The following is a 17,732-nucleotide window of genomic DNA, read 5'->3' as shown; positions in this document are numbered from 1 at the left end:
AACACTTTGTAAATAGTAGATTGTTTTTTTTAAGGTTTATTTATTTTTTCAGAGAGAGATAGAGCATATGTGAGTGGGGGGTGGGCAGAGAGAGAGGGGGACAGAGGATGCAAAGTGGGCTCTGCACTGACAGCAACAAGCCCGACGGGGGCTCGAACTCACAAACTGCGAGGTCATGACCTGATCTGAAGTCAGATGCTTAACTGACCGAGCCACCCAGGAGCCCTGTAAATAGTAGATTGTGAAATGAATGGGAGGGATTATTATTTGCAAAATGCTGCTTTGAGACACTGCAGGCAGAAAATGACTAAGGTCTGAACCCTCTTGTCAAAAAAAGTTGGTTTTGAAAAACAGCTGAAGAGTCTGGATTCTGGAAAAAAGCTTAAACAACCAAAGATATCAGATAGCTAGATATCTAGACAGACCTAGAAGAGAGAAACATTAGAAGAAATGATACCTAACATTTCTGAAGTTCTTACACTGTGCTTCTGTACAGAGTGCTCTACACACACGAATCCTCACAACCCCATAGGGTTATTCCCTTCCTTTCACAAAAGAGGAACTGAGGCTCAGAAAGCACAAGTGACTCGCTCAAAAATCCCACAGGCAGTCAGTGGCAGTAATTAGGTCTGTCTGACCTGAGTCTGGGCCTTAATCAAGATGATGTCACCTGTGTCCTCATCTAGTCCTGTGCACACTCCATCTTCTCGGCCTGACCCTTTCCTATGAGTGATTTCTATTTATTCAATTTGAGGAACTGGATCTCTCTTGCTAGAACATCGGGCTCAGCTCAACAATTAAAAGACTAATTATAAAAGGCCTAGGAATAAAAACTGTCAGCACCATGTTTAATTACCCACTGTCTTGCTTGTAGGGGGGAAATATATCTTGCCTCATGTCCTGATGATTAGTCAATACAGACTATGTCTGGGTCGGAAGAGAATTTAAAAGCAGACTTTATTCTGTTTTGGACTTCCTAAAAATGCAAATCCAAGAACTGCCAACAGGATTGCACTGCCAGTGATTAACTGTCAAGAGGAGACCCAGAGAGAAACACTTGTCATGAGGAGACACCAGACACTTGTTGTGTCTGGCAGCCATGAGTCATAATTTAAACAGTAGTGTAAGTGAGGACCCAGGATCAAGGATTGATTCATGATATGAAACTGTGATATGGAACCAAAAGCATGTGGTAGAGAAGACCTATAGTTTAAAAGGGAGGGACCCAGACCTCATCTGTGAAAAATTCTGCCAATCATCAGGCATACACAGTTTTAAGCAGAGGCTTTCATTCTTGTCAATACTCAGGCAAAATCAAAAGAGTCTTCTGCTAGGCAAATACTTGATAAAGCAGTGTCTACAATTACAGATGCACTACACTTTTCCCCCCTTTTTGATGAAATCTCACAGAATAGGAGCACCTGGATGGCTCAGTTGGTTAAGTGTCCAACTTGAGCTCAGGTCATGATCTCATGGTCCATGAGTTCGAGCACCGCATCGGGCTCTGTACTGACAAGCTCAGAGCCTGGAGCCTGCTTCAAATTCTGTGTCTCCCTCTCTCTCTCTTCCCCTTCCCTGCTCGTGCCCTCTCTCTCTCTCAAAAATAAATAAATATTCAGTCACGGAGAAGATGGTGGTGTAGGAGGACGCTGGGCTCACCTCGTCCTGCTGATCACTTAGATTACACCCGTATCTGCCAAATAACCCAGAAGACTATCAGAAGACTAGCAGAACATACTCTCCGGAGCCAAGCGTAGACGAGAGGCCCAGGGAAGAGGGTAGGAAGGGGGAAGAGGCGGTGCGCACTACATGGACTGGCAGGAGGGAGCCAGGGCAGTGGAGGGGCAGCCACCTGGCAAGGAATAGCCCCCCGAGTCTGGCTTACAAAAGTGGAGGGGTCTGACTGCATGAGTTCTGACAGCCAGCGGGACTTAACATCTGGAATGTAAAAAGTCAACAGCTCTGCTCAGAGAGGGGGAGGACGAGAGGACACCTGGAGGGAGAGATGTTGAGCCCCGGAAGACAGAGCTCAGCTCGGTGGGGAACAAAGGCGCTGGCCAGCACCATCTCCCTCTCCCATCCCCCAGCCAAAATCCCAAAGGGAACCAGTTCCTGGGACCGAACTTGCTTGCACCGCTCAAACACCCAATGTTGTGCTTCTGTGGATCCATCCCTCCGACGAGTCTGCCTCCCTCTCGGTGCCACAGGCCCCTCCTGAAGCAGACCACCAAAGGCAAAGCAAGCTGAGTCTGCCCCTCCTGCCCCCGCGCAATTCAGGATCCACCCCAGCTAATAGCCAATCCCATAGAAGCAGCACCACAAGCCTGGCAGTGTGCAAGTAGCCCAGACAGGGGCCACAACACTCCACAGTGAGTCCTGCCCCTGGGAGAGGGGAAGATAAGGTACACACCAGTCTGACTGTGGCCCCAGCAGTGGGCTAGGGACAGACATCTGGTCAGACTGTGGCCACGCCCACCAACATAAGTTACTCCAGACAGCACAGGGGAAGGGCCCTGCAGTTCCACACCACCCCAGGGGCTACCCAAAATGACGAAACAGAAGAACTCTCCTCAAAAGAAACTCCAGGAAGTAGCGAAAGCTAACGAATTGATCAAAAATGATTTAAGCAATATAACGCAACAAGAATTTAGAATAATAGTCATAAAATTAATCACTGGGCTTGAAAAAAGTATAGAGGACAGTATAGAATCTATTGCTACAGAGATCAAGGAACTAAGAAACAGTCAGGAGGAGCTAAAAAATGCTATAAATGAGGTGTAAAATAAAATGGAGGTGACCACAGCTCAGAATGAAGAGGCAGAGGAGAGACTAGGTGAATTAGAAGATAAAATTATGGAAAAAGAGGAAGCTGAGAAAAAGAGAGACAAAAAAAATCCAGGAGTATGAGAGGAAAATAGGGAGAACTAAGGGATGCAATCAAACAGAACATCCATATAATAGGAATTGCAGAAGAGGAAGAGAGAGAGAAAGGGTTGAAGGTGTACTTGAACAAATCATAACTGAGACTTCCCTGACCTGGGAAGGAAAAAGGCATTGAAATCCAAGAGGCACAGAGAACTCTCTTCAGACATTACTTGAATCGATCTTCTGCATGACATATCCTTGTGACACTGGCAAAATACAAGGATAAAGAGAAAATTCTGAAAGCAGCTAGGGATAAACACACTGTAACATATAAAAGGAGACCGATAAGACTAGTGGCAGACCTATCTTCTGAAACATGGCAGGCCAGAAAGGAATGGCAGGAGATCTTCAATGTGATGAACAGAAAAAATATGCAGTCGAGAATCCTTTACACAGCAAGTCTGTCATTCAGAATAGAGGGAGACATAAAGGTCTTCCCAAACAAACAAAAACTGAAGGAATTCATCACCACTAAACCAGCCCTACAAGAGATCCTAAAGGGGATTCTGTGAGTGAAATGTTACAAGGACCACAAAGTACCAGAGACATCACTACAAGCATGAAACCTACAGACATTACAATGACTCTAAACCCATATCTTTCCATAATAACACTGAATGCAAATGGACTAAATGCTCCAACCAAAAGACATAGGGTATCAGAAAGGACAAAAAAAACGAGACCCATCTATCTGCTGTCTACAAGAGACTCATTTTAGACCTGAGGACACCTTCAGATTCAAAATGAGGGGGTGGAGAACTATCTATCATGCTACTGGAAGTCAAAAGAAAGCTAGAGTAGCCATACTTATATCAGACTAACTAGACTTTAAATTAAAGGCTGTAACAAGAGATGAAGAAGGGCATTATATAATCATTACAGGGTCTATCCATCAGGAAGAGCTAACAATTATAAATGTCTATGCACCAAATATGGGAGCCCCCAAATATATAAAAAAAATCACAAACATAAGCAACCTTATTGATAAGAATGTGGTCATTGCAGGGGACTTTAATACTGCACTTACAACAATGGATAGATCATCTAGACACAGGATCAACAAAGAAACAAAGGACCTGAATGATACATTCGATCAGATGGACTTGACAAATATATTTAGAACTCTGCATCCCAAAGCAACAGAATATACTTTCTTCTCAAGTGCACATGGAACATTCTCCAAGATAGATCATATACTGAGTCACAAAACAGCCCTTCATAAGTATACAAGAATTGAGATCATACCATGCATAGTTTCAGACCACAATGCTATGAAGCTTGAAATCAACCACAGGAAAAAGTCTGGAAAACCTCCAAAAGCATGGAGGTTAAAGAACACCCTACTAAAGAATGGATGGGTCAACCAGACAACTAGAGAAGAAATTTAAAAATCTATGGAAACAAATGAAAATGAAAATACAACAATCCAAATGCTTTGAGATACAGCGAAGGCAGTCCCGAGAGGAAAATACATTGCAATCCAGGCCTATCTCAAGAAACAAGAAAAATTCCAAATACAAACTCTAACAGAACACCTAAAAGAAATAGAAGCAATAGAACAGAATAGAAATAGAACAGCAAAGACACCCCAAACCCAGCAGAAGAGAAATAATACAGATCAGAGCAGAAATACACAATATATAATCTAAATAAAACTGTAGAGCAGATCAATGAAACCAAGAGTTGTTTTTTTTGAAAAAATAAACAAAATTGATAAATCTCTAGCCAGGTTTCTCAAAAAGAAAAGGGAGATGACCCAAATGGATAAAATCATGAATGAAAATGGAATTATTACAACCAATCCCTCAGAAATACAAGCAATTATCAGGGAATACTATGAAACATTATATGCCAACAAACTAGACAACCTGGAAGAAATGGACAAATTCCTAAGCACCCACACACTTCCAAAACTCAAACAGGAAAAAACAGAAAACTTGAACAGACCCATACCAGTGAAGAAATTGAACCAGTTATCAAAAATCTCCCAACAAATAAGAGTCCAGGACCAGATGGCTTCCCTGGGGAATTCTACCAGACATTTAAAGCAGAGATAATACCTATCCTTCTCAAGCTGTTCCAAAAAATAGGAAGGGAAGTAAAACTTCCAGACTCATTCCAAGAACCAGCATTACATTGACTCCTAAACCAGACAGAGACCCACTAAAAAAAAAAGAACTACAGGCCAATATCCCTGATGAATTTGGATGCAAAAATTCTCAATAAGATACTAGCAAATCGAATTCAACAGCATATAAAAAGAATTATTCACCATGATCAAGTGGGATTCATTCCTGGGCTGCAGGGCTGGTTCAACATTCGCAAATCAATCAATGTGATACATCACATTAATAAAAGAAAAGATAAGAACCATACGATCTTGTCAATAGATGCAGAAAAACCATTTGACAGAATTCAGCATCCTCTCTTAATAAAAAGTCAGGATAGAAGGAACATACTTAAACATCATAAAAGCCATTTATGAAAAGCCCACAGCTAACATTATCCTAAATGGGGAAAAACTGAGAGCTTTTTCCCTGAGATCAGGAACACGACAGGGATGTCCACTCACCGCTGCTGTTTAACATAGTGTTGGAAGCGCTAGCATCAGCAATCAGACAACAAAAGGAAATCAAAGGCATCAAAATTGGCAAAGATGAAGTCAAGCTTTCACTTTTTGCAGATGACATGATATTATATGTGGAAAACCCGACAGACTCCACCAAAAGTCTGCTAGAACCAATACATGAACTCAGCAAAGTCACAGGATACAAAAGTAATGTACAGAAATCAGTTGCATTCTTATACACTAACAATGAAGCAACAGAAAGACAAATAAAGAAACTGATCCCATTCACAATTGCACCAAGAAGCATAAAATACCTAGGAATTAACCTAACCAAAAATGTAAAAGATCTGTATGGTGAAAACTATAGAAAGCTTAGGAAGGAAATTGAAGAAGATATAAAGAAATGGAAAAACATTCCATGCTCGTGGATTGGAAGAATAAATATTGTTAAAATGTCAATACTACCCAAAGCAATCTATAGATTCAATGCAATCCCAATCAAAATTGCACCAGCATTCTTCTCGACGCTAGAACGAGCAGTCCTAAAATTTGTATGGAACCACAAAAGGCCCCAAATAGCCAAAGTAATCTTGAAGAAGACCAGAGCGGGAGGCATCACAATCCCAGACTTTAACCTCTACTACAAAGCTGTAATCATCAAGACAGCATGGTATTGGCACAAAAACAGACACATAGACCAATGGAATAGTATAGAAACCCCAGAATTAGACCCACAAAAGTATGCCCAACTAATCTTTGACAAACTAGGAAAGAATATCCAATGGAAAAAAGACAGTCTCTTTAACAAATGGTGCTGGGAGAACTGGACAGCAACATGCAGAAGAATGAAACTGGACCCCTTTCTTACACCATTCACAAAAACAAACTCAAAATGGATAAAGGACCTGAATGTGAGACAGGAAACCATCAAAACCCTAGAGGAGAAAGCAGAGAAAAACCTCTCTGACCTCAGCCGCAGCGATTTCTTACTTGACACATCCCCAAAGGCAAGGGAATTAAAAGCAAAAATGAACTCTTGGGACCTCATGAAGATAAAAAGCTGCTGCAGTGCCAAGGAAACAATCAACAAAACTGAAAGGCAACCCATGGAATGGGAAAAGATATTTGCAAATGACATATCGGACAAAGGGCTAGTATCCAAAATCTATAAGGAGCTCACCAAACTCCACACCCGAAAAACAAATAATCCAGTGAAGAAATGGGCAGAAAACATGAATAGAAAACATCTTCTATTCATCTAAAGAAGACATCTCTAAAGACATCCAGATGGCCAACAGGCACATGAAAAGATGCTCAACGTCGCTCCTCATCAGGGAAATACAAATCAAAACCACACTCAGATATCACCTCACACCAGTCAGAGTGGCTAAAATGAACAAATGAGGAGACTATATACGCTGGTGAGGATGTGGATAAACGGGAACCCTCTTGCACTGTTGGTGGGAATGCAAACTGGTGCAGCCGCTCTGGAAAACAGTGTGGAGGTTCCTCAAAAAATTAAAAATAGATGTACCCTATGACCCAGCAATAGCACTGCCAGGAATTTACCCAAGGGATACAAGCATGCTGATGCATAGGGCACTTGTACCCCAATGTGTATAGCACTTTCAACAGTAGCCAAATTATGGAAAGAGCCTAAATGTCCATCAAATGATGAATAGATAGAGAAATTGTGCTTTATATACACAATGGAATACTACGTGGCAATGAGAAAGAATGAAATATGGCCCTTTGTAGCAACATGGATGGAACTGGAGAGTGTTATGCTAAGTGAAATAAGCCATACAGAGAAAGACAGATACCACATGTTTTCACTCTTAGGTGGATCCTGAGAAACTTAACAGAAGACCATGGGGGAGGGGAAGGAAAAAAAAAAGAGGGTGGAGCCAAAGCATAAGAGACTCTTAAAAACTGAGAATAAACTGAGTGTTGATGGGGGTTGGGGAGAGGGGAAAGTGGGTGATGGGCATTGAGGTGGGCACCTGTTGGGATAAGCACCTGGTGTTATATGGAAACCAATTTGACAATAAATTTCATATTTAAATAAATAAATAAATAAATAAACAAACAAACATTAAAAAAATAAAAAACAGAAAAAAGCAAATTTCACAAAATAGAATCCCTGTGTTTGTAGGGTCCACAGTGTAGCAGTACTAAAAAAAGTGATTATGTCTGGGTGTGAAGTAGCATACAATGATATATGTGAAACTATCAATAGTCAAAAACACCAAATTACATCAACCATCGAGATAAAAGACTGAAACACCTATTTTCTCTAGAAAATGATACTACCAAACCATTGTTATATGAAGAGGCAATCAAAGGTTAGGCAGACAAAAGTATAAAAGAAAATCATAAAAATATGGCAAGCGGCTAATGAATAAAAATCTTATCTCTTTATTTTGTGATGTGTGTGGTGCTCATCAGTTTTTTTAAAGTTATAATGTGTTACAACTCATCCTAAAAAAAAAATTCACTTTTGTATCTAGTTTGTATTTGTACTAAAGAGCTTCCAAAAGTGTAGAAGCTTCAGATTCCACAAAAATTAGTACCTGGATGAAGCTTGCAATCAAGGGAAGATGAGGCACCTTAGACACACGAAAACCGATGTACAATACATCACAAAATAAATAGTACTGTAATAGTCTATAAAAAGATTCAGTAATACAAGCAAGCGTGGTTAAGAAGGGAAAAACTGGCTGGGGCTGTCAGGAAAGCCTCAGAGGAGGTTGAACTTGAAGCGGCCCTTGAAGGACTACTGAAATTTTGACTCACTCATCAATGTGCTTTGATGGGTTCTTCAAATAGTATATTGAGTCCTTGCTCTTAGAGGAGATAGGCCAGTCACTGGTGGGGGTGGGGGGTAAGGGAGGCTGAAGCTTTATTATCATATTCAACAGCTATTCGTGAGTGCTTCCTCCATGCCAGGCACTGGAGATGCCACTGTGAAAACACAAAGCCGTAGAGAGCAGAGGGATAGGAGGAGTGAGGTTTCCAGTTGTGGGGGCTACAACACCCCTGTAAACAGGGTGTTCATCAGGGCTAAGCCATGGTAAAGATGGAAATTTCCAAGATAAAACGTAAACTTAGGTGGTTGATAATAACAGACTGGCGAGTGACAAAGCTGGGCACTTGCATAAAAGAGAAAATGGAGGTGGGCTACTATTTTGAATTTGGAGGGAAGGAGGGGAGACAAATCTCACATTCTCTTTCTGGAAAAATGAAGAAAGATCTGTGAAATGCCTAGATGACCTAAAAGAGAAGAAGGAAATGTTTGAGTCCATATAAAAATTTTGCTCTGATGATTATATGTTACAGAAATGGAGAGGAATATATAAGAACTCATCAACTCATTCATTTAAACACCTAGTTCTCAGATATCTAGGTATTCAGGACTGTATCAGCTGTGTCAGATATGACGGACAAAGAGAAGAAATTTTTCAGTTGTTTACTTTCTAGCTAGATTAAACATAAAAGGTACAGTCTCTATAATAATGCCATGGGAAGGGACCAGAAAGAGGCAGGCATTGAGCTAGTGGTCTTCTGTAAGCTGTCCAGGCTGAATGTTAGAAGGAAACAAGAAAGCAAATTTAAAAGCACCCCATTGCCCTTGTCTTCCCATCAGACCAACCCTGAGGCTTTGGACAGTCCTCAGGTCCCTGGCGTCATTAGAAAAGCAGATGGATATATCAGACGGGTTAATGACAGCCAGGGATGACCCTGATATGATTTGGTCCTAGTTGCTGATCCTATAAAGATGGTTATGACTTTGAAATTTGAGAGCAATGACTTTTGGTGGGGAATGAACTGCAAGGCAAAATCTAAAATTATGTTAGGATTTAAGAAAAATAACCTCCCCATAGGAATAGAGGGGCAAAGGAGAAATAAAAATTAAAATAGGGTAGTAGAAGCATCATCGATTGTTTATTAAATCAAATATTCCCTGCCAGCATTAATAAAGGTAGTCACAGCATAGACAATACATCAAAAGTGGGTATTTTGAAATATTCTTAGCATCAGTGAGGAAAAATAGTGGAGGAACATGGCTGGTATATACATGGATGGGTAGTGAGTGAGTGTGTGTGTGTGTGTGTGTGTGTGTGTGTGTGTGTATGTGTGTTTCTAAATCCACTTGTATATAGTGGAATTACATGATGTGGTTCTGTCCATGTGTTCTTCCTGTTTCTGACCAACTGTCTTGGTCTCTCGATGTCTGCACCCTGCCACGTAAACCCTTAATAAACAGTCTTTACTTCTGCTGCTGGCAACACAGCATTATCAGAAATCGTGCAAGGAATCGAGTAATATGGAAGCATTCTCCACCATGGATAAATGGGATTCTCAGAGCGTAAAAACCTCAGAGGTTTGGTTATAGTTGCTGCTTTCACCAGATGATCTGTGCATGTTTCCCATCCCAGAGTAACAGCTCTTGTGCCACTCTCAGAAAATAGTTTCATTATTTAGGAGCTTGGGAAATGAAAACAGTTTGCGAATCAGTTGTGACTACTTCTGTATAGTCTCTGCCTTTTCCCATAACACAGCTTTGATGAGCTAACAGTTCAATATTTATAAGCATGCAAAGAGAACATTAATCTTCCTGATTAATTAATTCAATGACTTATCCAAATTCTTGCCTGTGAGCACTCCTGGACCCGTGGTTCCTGCTCTCTCCACTCTTAGCTCCTGGCCTCTGTTAGCCTTTCTCTTCGCCTAGTGCTGGGCATTAAAAATGATCCCTGGTCTAAACTGCTTATGCATTCCTCAGCAGACACCTAAGAGACTTTCACAAATTCCTTGTGCACTTTTAAATTTTAATAATGAAGACTGTGAACTTACACGAATAACTGGCAGATGGAATTTGAAAGCCAATTTCTTTTGCTCATTAAAATTTTGAACAGCCATATTATAAACTCAAGCACAATGGACTCATTTCACAACCTGTGACATAGACAACTGGCTATCTGATACAAGAAGGAATTTAATGTACATTTAAACACCATTTGTAGAGAGTGACAAAAGCTGAGTTACAGAAGTTTGAAGTCGTTGAGGTTTAGCCAGTGAATTTTAAATTTTTTTTTTCAACGTTTATTTATTTTTCGGACAGAGAGAGACAGAGCATGAACGGGGGAGGGTCAGAGAGAGAGGGAGACACAGAATCAGAAACAGGCTCCAGGCTCCGAGCCATCAGCCCAGAGCCTGACGCGGGGCTTGAACTCCCGGACCGCAAGATCGTGACCTAGCCAGTGAATTTTAGAAAATGTTTGTGATAGAACTGCAAGACCCAGTGGAGCAGCTATACCTTGCTTGTGGGAAGCCGGAGCCAGAGGAGCCAGCTAAGCTGTGCCAGGACTCCTGACCCACAGAAACTGTGAGAGAATAGACAGATGTTGCAGTTCTAGCCACTGAAAAAGGAAACTGAGTAAAGGTCTTGTTGAGCGCACACACACACACACACCCCGGGCCACTGTATTTCCTCCTTCCCTTCTTCTTCCCTCTCATCTTTTCTAACTTGATACAAACTATGCAGCAAGTGGGCCTGTCTATTCATACCAGACTTTAAGACAAGGGTAGCTCCTTCTCTCAGCAAAAGTCGTGGCCTGGACAGGTACATATCCCCCATGAAGTATGCACAGCATACACACATCGTTTCACTTACTCTAATGAAGGGGAAAATTAGTTTTAGAAAATATTTGTTTGTTTTTGAGATAAATTCCCCAGAACCATTCACTATAAAGGAAATAATATTTACCAATGCATATGAGATTATTTGGAGCTAGCACTAGAAGAGCCTTGAATTCCACACCAACAAATTAAAACATTCTGCATGTGATGGGGAACCATTCTGAGATTTCTGAAGGTGGAGTTGATGTTAAACCAACAGTTAACCCTGAGTATTAGGAGGGATGCCATAGGCAGGTAAGGCAGTGGAAACAGAGAGACCGGGTAGGGGGCTATGGTAACAGTTCACAGGAAAAATAACACAGAGTTAACCAGACGCAGCATGAATGAGAGAAGAGGAAAAATACAAAGCCATGGGGCACTAGCATCTTACTAATTGATGGCTAGTTTGATGGAAGATGGAGAAGAAAGAGCAGATGCAATTTGTAGCCTTCATGACTGTGTGGGTGATGATGCCACTAATCGAGATAGGGAATACAGAAGGGAACACAAATTTGAGGAGAGGGAAGAGTTATTATACACTGACACTTTTTAAAGTTTGCTTATACTCTTGACATGATGTGATGAAAATGACACCTTACCTGTAATCTTACTCCCCTAAAACTGTAACTCCAGTCTAATCATGAGGAAAACAGCAGACAAATTCCATTAGAGGGATATCTTGCAATATACATGACCAGTACTTGTCGAAACTGTCAAGGTGATCCAAAACAAGGAAAGTCTAAGAAACTGTCACAGCAGAAAGAAACCTAATTCAACATGATAAACTAAAGGTAATGTCTTATCCTGGATAGCATCCTGGAACAGAAAAAGACATTAGGTAAAAGCTAAGGAAATCTGAATAAATGATAAACTTTAGCTAACTGTTCTAAAAAGTAAAAGCCAATTTGGGGGGGGGGGGGCCTGGGTGGTTCAATCAGTTAAGCATCTGACTCTTGATTTCGGCTCAGGTCATGATCTCACAGTTCCTGGGCTCAAGCCCTGCATCAGGCTCTGTGCTGACAGTGAGGAGCCTGCCTGGGATTCTCTCTCTCCCTCTCTCTGCCCCTTCCTCTGCTTGCATGTTCTCTCTAAATAAATAAATAAATAAATAAACAAACAAACAAACATTTAAAAATAATAAAAAATAAAAAAATAAAATCTAATTTTACTAAGCAGCAAAAAACTGCTTATAAAGCTTTTGATACCTGCTAATCCCTCCTGGGAGCTGGAGAGGGTGGGGCACAGGAAACAAAGAAGCTTTTGTTCTCCACCTACAAATACTCCATTTCATATTAGACCACATCACTGATAAGTCTACCACCATCCCAACACCCACTCAAATGAGAAAGCTGAGGTGGAGGAAAGTACCTCACCACCTACACTTAAAAGATAGAGCTTCTTCAAAATGGATGAAAGACCTAAAGGTAAGACAGGAAGCCATCAAAATCCTGGAGGAGAAAGCAGGCAAGAACTTCTTTGACCTCAGCTGCAGCAACTTCTTACTCAACATGTCTCTGGAGGCAAGGGAAACAAAACCAAAAATGAATTATTGGGACCTCATCAAGACAAAAAGCTTCTTCACAGTGAAAGAAACAATCAGCAAAACTAAAAGGCAACCAACGGAATGGGAGAAGATATTTGCAAACGACATATCAGATAAAAGGTTAGTATCCAAAATCTAGAAAGAACTTATCAGACTCAACACTCAAAAAACAAATAATCTACTGAAGAAATGGGCAAAAAACATGGATAGACATTTTTCCAAGGAAGACATCCAGATGGCTAACAGACACATGAAAAAAATGCTCAACATCACTCATCATCAGGGAAACACAAATTAAAACCACAATAAGATACCACCTCACACCTGTCAGAATGGCTAACATTAACAAATCAGGCAACAACAGATGTTGGCGAGGATGCAGAGAAAGATCTCTTATGCACTGCTGGTGGGAATGCAAACTGGTGCAGCCACTCTGGAAAACAGTATGGAGGTTCCTCAAAAAGTTAAAAATAGAACTACCCTATGACCCAGCAATTGCACTACTAGGTATTTATCCAAGGGGTACAGGTGTGCTGTTTCGAAGGGGCACATGCACCCCAATGTTTATAGCAAAGCTATCGACAACAGCCAAAGCATGGAGAAAGCCCAAATGCCTATCAACAGATGAATGGAAAAAGAAGATGTTAAATACACACACACACACACACACACACACACACACACACACACACACACACAATAGAGTATTACTCAACAATCAAAAGGAATGAAAATCTTGCCATTTGCAACTACGTGGATGGAACTAGAGGCTATTACGCTAAAAAAAATTAGAGAAAGACAAATATCATATGACTTCACTCATGTGGAATTTAAGATACAAAACAGATGAACATAAGGGAAGGGAAGCAAAAATAATACAAAAACAGGGAGAGGGACAAAACATGAGACTCTTAAATACAGAGAACAAACTAAGGGTTGCTGGAGGGGTTGTGGGAGAGGGGATGAGCTAAATGGGCAAGGGGCATTAAGGAAGACACTTGTTGGGATAAGCAATGGGTGTTCTGCATAGGGGATGAATCACTGGAATCTACTCCCGAAAACATTATTGCACTGTATGCTAACTAACTTGGATGTAAGTTAAAAAATAAATAAACAAAAAAATAGTTTCTGGTACTAATGTTCAAATGGCAAAAAGGAGCACATATGAGAAAGCAATGTAACAACAGTAAAGTTGGTCTAAGGAAAGCATTTTTTTTTTTTTTTGGTCAATGCTACATCGGAGTTGCAAAGAAACTATGATCATATACCTCAAACATCTGTGCTTTTGGATTTCATCCAACAAATGTACATTTAGCACCTAGACAAGCAAAGTACTGTTAGATGCCAGGGATATGATGAATGTGCCATAGTTCCTGCCCATAAGAAGCTCACAGTCTACTCTAGAGATAGGATCACAAATAATTACAGTACACGGTTAGAGCACAGATATTATATTAAAAAGAGGAAAAAAAACATTTTGGGAGTGCTGAGGAGGAAACAATGAATTCTCTCTGGATAGGTGGTCAGGGAGGGCAACACCAGGGAGACAGCTTTGAACTGGGCCGTCAAGGATAAGCTGTCTCCTGTCATGCAAAGAGGGAGTATTCAGCATTTGCAATGACATGGTGACAGCCACGCTTGGGGATTAAACATGATATTCTAGGGGAAGCACTTGTATGCATGCCGTGGTGACATGGCATGCTTGGGGAAATGGCAGCTAGAGCTTTGGGTATGAACCTAGGTCAATCCAGGAGGAGACAGACTCAAGTTAGGGAGACCAGGTAGGAAGCCACTGTAATGATTGAGACTGGAGAGGATGATACTCTAGAAAATCAGGAGGAAATATTAAAAATTCCTCAACTCTCCTGTCTTCTCATGCCTCCAACACAGTCAAGCAAAAGAACCTTGAGTCCCCAAGGACTTTTGCTCTGGGCAATGCAGTAAGGCCTAGCATCTGTTTCTCGAGCAGCCAGTAGCTAGAGTTCGCCAGCGTCCGAGCATCCTCTCATTGGAGGACCCTGGGGCACAAGCCCTCACCTGTTTCAGAGTCCACTGCGGGATTCCATGTGCACCTCCATCATCTGCTAAGTAAGTCTCCCTTCTCCCCAGTACAAGCTGTCTCCGCTCTGGCTGTTAGAAGGGGGCCATGCTCGCGGCCTGCTGGGCGCACTTTGGCAGAGCTGCAAACACTGCAGAGATTAGCGAAGATGTAGTCAAGGCAGTGGAGATGCAGGCTCCTTCTTCATTTGAAAGTGAGTGAAGACAAACTATGGCAGATACTTTTCCCAAAAGCCAGTTGACCTCACGAATCCTCAGGGGTTTGGTCGCATATTCATTTTTTATTCGTTGCTTTTGTCAATTGATACAGCTCAAAGAACTCAAGTTCCGCGACCAGGAGCAATAGTTCCTGCCGGACTACCACCCTGTGGCTTCGCTGCCCTGGTTGGTGCTGAGGAGAGGCACGTGGTGGGTTGGTAAAGGGCATGGACTCCGTAGCACACAGATTTGGCTTTGAATCCTGGCTCCGTCACATACTATAATAAGATTTTAGTCAGTTACCTTACCTCTCCGTATCTGTTTCCCCTTTTATAAAAATGGGCACAGCAGTACTCACTACAAAGGGCTGCTGTGAGGATTAAACATTATATTCTAGGGGGAGCACTTGTATACAGCCTGGAACACGGTCATCTCACTTGGCTGGTAGACACCTTTTGCAGGACCAGCCTGCACCAGGTCCACCCTGTGCCTCTGGGTACGTTACACCAAAGAAGCACACACACTAAGTGCCTGCTGCTGGTATGGCTGGAGGCTTGCGGCAGTGGTACACAATGATCAGAGGATGGAACTCAACTGCCAAGGTTTTGAATCCCAACTACTTCACTACCCAGTTCTGTGGGATCCAGCAATAACATATCCTCTCTGTGCTCACTTCCCTCATGTGCAAAACGAGAGTAATAATAAGTACCGCCTCATCAAGTTACAGTGAATAAATGAGATTCATCCAGTACTGCATGCAGTTGGGAGTTTATTCATCCTCATTACTATTCGGTAGTACAACGGTGAATATTCTATGATTTACTGATCCATTCTACTCTTCTAAGTTTATTTACTTATTTTGAGACAGAGACAGCATGAGTGGGGGTGGGAGGGGGGCAGAGAGAGAGAGAGAGAATCCCAAGTTCGATATGGGGCTCAAACTCACGAACCGTGAGATCATGATCGGAGCAGAAACCAAGAGTGGAGCTCCTAACCGACTGAGGGGATCCTTGGGACACTAACTTTGGAAAGTTCTGCCTAAACAGTTACAAGTTGGTTCCCCCAAGCTCGACTGAGTCAAGAGCCCTCACCACACGTCAGGTTCATCCCAGGCTGGTTGTTCCTTCTGCCCCTTCTCGCGGCTTCTGTATTCAGGCTTTTCCGATTTCATCCCTGCTTGATGCGCACACAGAGCTCAGTTCCTCCATGGGTTTCCACAAAACATTCACCTCGCACTATGTATTTAATGAATTAAGCAGCTCTCCCCAAAACTTAAGGGGTCCCCCCTGAACAGCCTTAAACCATCTCTTTGCCTGCTTAGCGTCCCTCTTTCTTTCTCTTCCCTGCAGCTTCTATTGTGGCCAGCAGTTTCGTTTTCTTGTCTTTTCTAGACTATTTCTGTCTCTTAAGCTCCTTAGGGGTAGGGGTCCCACATTTTATTCCACAGGGGATATACCAAGAAATTTCTTGACAAAGGTGGGTCTCATCAAGAGAAAATCTCAGCCTAGCTACACAGAGAATAAAATTGTATCTATTACATTACATAATAAATATTTCATACAAACATGGATGAAAATTTTTGACCTGGTTTGGGAAGTATTAAGCTGTCTGTCTTCTTTCTGTCTCTTTCCCAAGATCTTATAAGATGCAGGTCGACCCCCAATTACACATTTTTTTTTTTGTTCTTTTCTCCTACAGTTTATCAAGAAGGGCTAAACTAACTGTCTTCTTGTTTTAGGGACATCATGGAATTTTCCTCAAAGGCACATGGCTTGATGCATTAACAAACCCCTCAAGAAACTGGCTTTGCAAGGGGAATTTTGTCTGCATCTTAAAAGTCAAGTGATGCATTTTTCCTAATGGGAAGCATTAAAGATTCAAGTCTGATTTGGACCAGACACCATAATAATGAGAAAGTCGTCAAAGCCATTTATCACAAAAGAGCTAGAGGGAGGTCAGGTCAGCTGGATGAGACTCTGGGTGACCTGGAGCCTCTCAGTGAGGATCTTTTCTGTTCCTCTTGGAATGGGCACATCTGAGCAAAGGTGAGAACCTGTTTGGGGTGGAGGTCAGAAGTCGCACCTGGCTTTCAGTTCTTACTCAGCATGTCCGGACTCAGAGACAGTCAGGGAGTTTATTTATAGGGAAGTTAACACGGAGAAGAGAGAGGTGTGGGGAAGAGCATACATGGGAGACAAAAGGTAGGCCAAAAGAGTATAAACTGTTTCGAAGCTTCTAGAAATCTGTCTGTGGTCCCGCTTGAAAAGTTATTCTTTGGTTGCCAGAGAATAATAATAATGATATGGCTAACATTTATTGCATACTTTCTATATACCAGACACAGTATTTAATGTATACATGATAAGGTATTCAACTTTATTAGGTCACCAGAGAAATACAAATTCAAACTACAATGTGATAATGCTACAAGCCCATTAGAATGGCCAAAACGAAAACATCAAAAACACCAAGAGTTGGTGAGGATATGGAGCAACTGCTAGTAGGGATTTAAATCGGAACAACCACTTTGGGAAAGTTGTTGGTGGTGCCTGCTCAAGCTGATATCCCCTGAGAAATTCTACTTGACCCGGAAATTGTATCCATAGTTTCACCAAAAGATGATGTATGAGAAATTTCAAAGCAGTACTACTTGTAAAAGCCCCAAACTGGAAACAACTGAAATCTCCACCAAGAGTAGAATGGATATGGGCACCTGGGTGGCTCAGTTGGTTAGGAGCAAATAAAAATGCTTCCTGA

The 17,732-nt window shown here is 41.6% G+C and overlaps 1 protein-coding gene across 19 annotated transcripts in view; it reads right to left on the bottom strand.

Moving 5' to 3' along the window:
• HYDIN (HYDIN axonemal central pair apparatus protein) overlaps window positions 1–17,732 on the bottom strand; it is a 433,865-nt gene that overhangs the window by 384,270 nt on the left and 31,863 nt on the right. For 2 of the 19 annotated variants that reach the window (XM_045046326.1, XM_045046331.1), the window contains exon 3: window positions 14,757–14,908. The exons of the other annotated variants lie outside the window; for them this stretch is intronic. The gene's annotated coding sequence lies outside the window, so the exon portion shown is untranslated. The remainder of the gene's footprint in view (window positions 1–14,756; window positions 14,909–17,732) is intronic. 19 annotated transcript variants of the gene reach the window in all.

Source organism: Felis catus, chromosome E2 (genome assembly GCF_018350175.1).
Source record: "Felis catus isolate Fca126 chromosome E2, F.catus_Fca126_mat1.0, whole genome shotgun sequence".
In the NCBI taxonomy this organism is placed as follows: domain Eukaryota; kingdom Metazoa; phylum Chordata; class Mammalia; order Carnivora; family Felidae; genus Felis; species Felis catus.
Note: the sequence above shows the minus strand (reverse complement) of the source record. Positions and strands in the feature narration are given on the sequence as shown.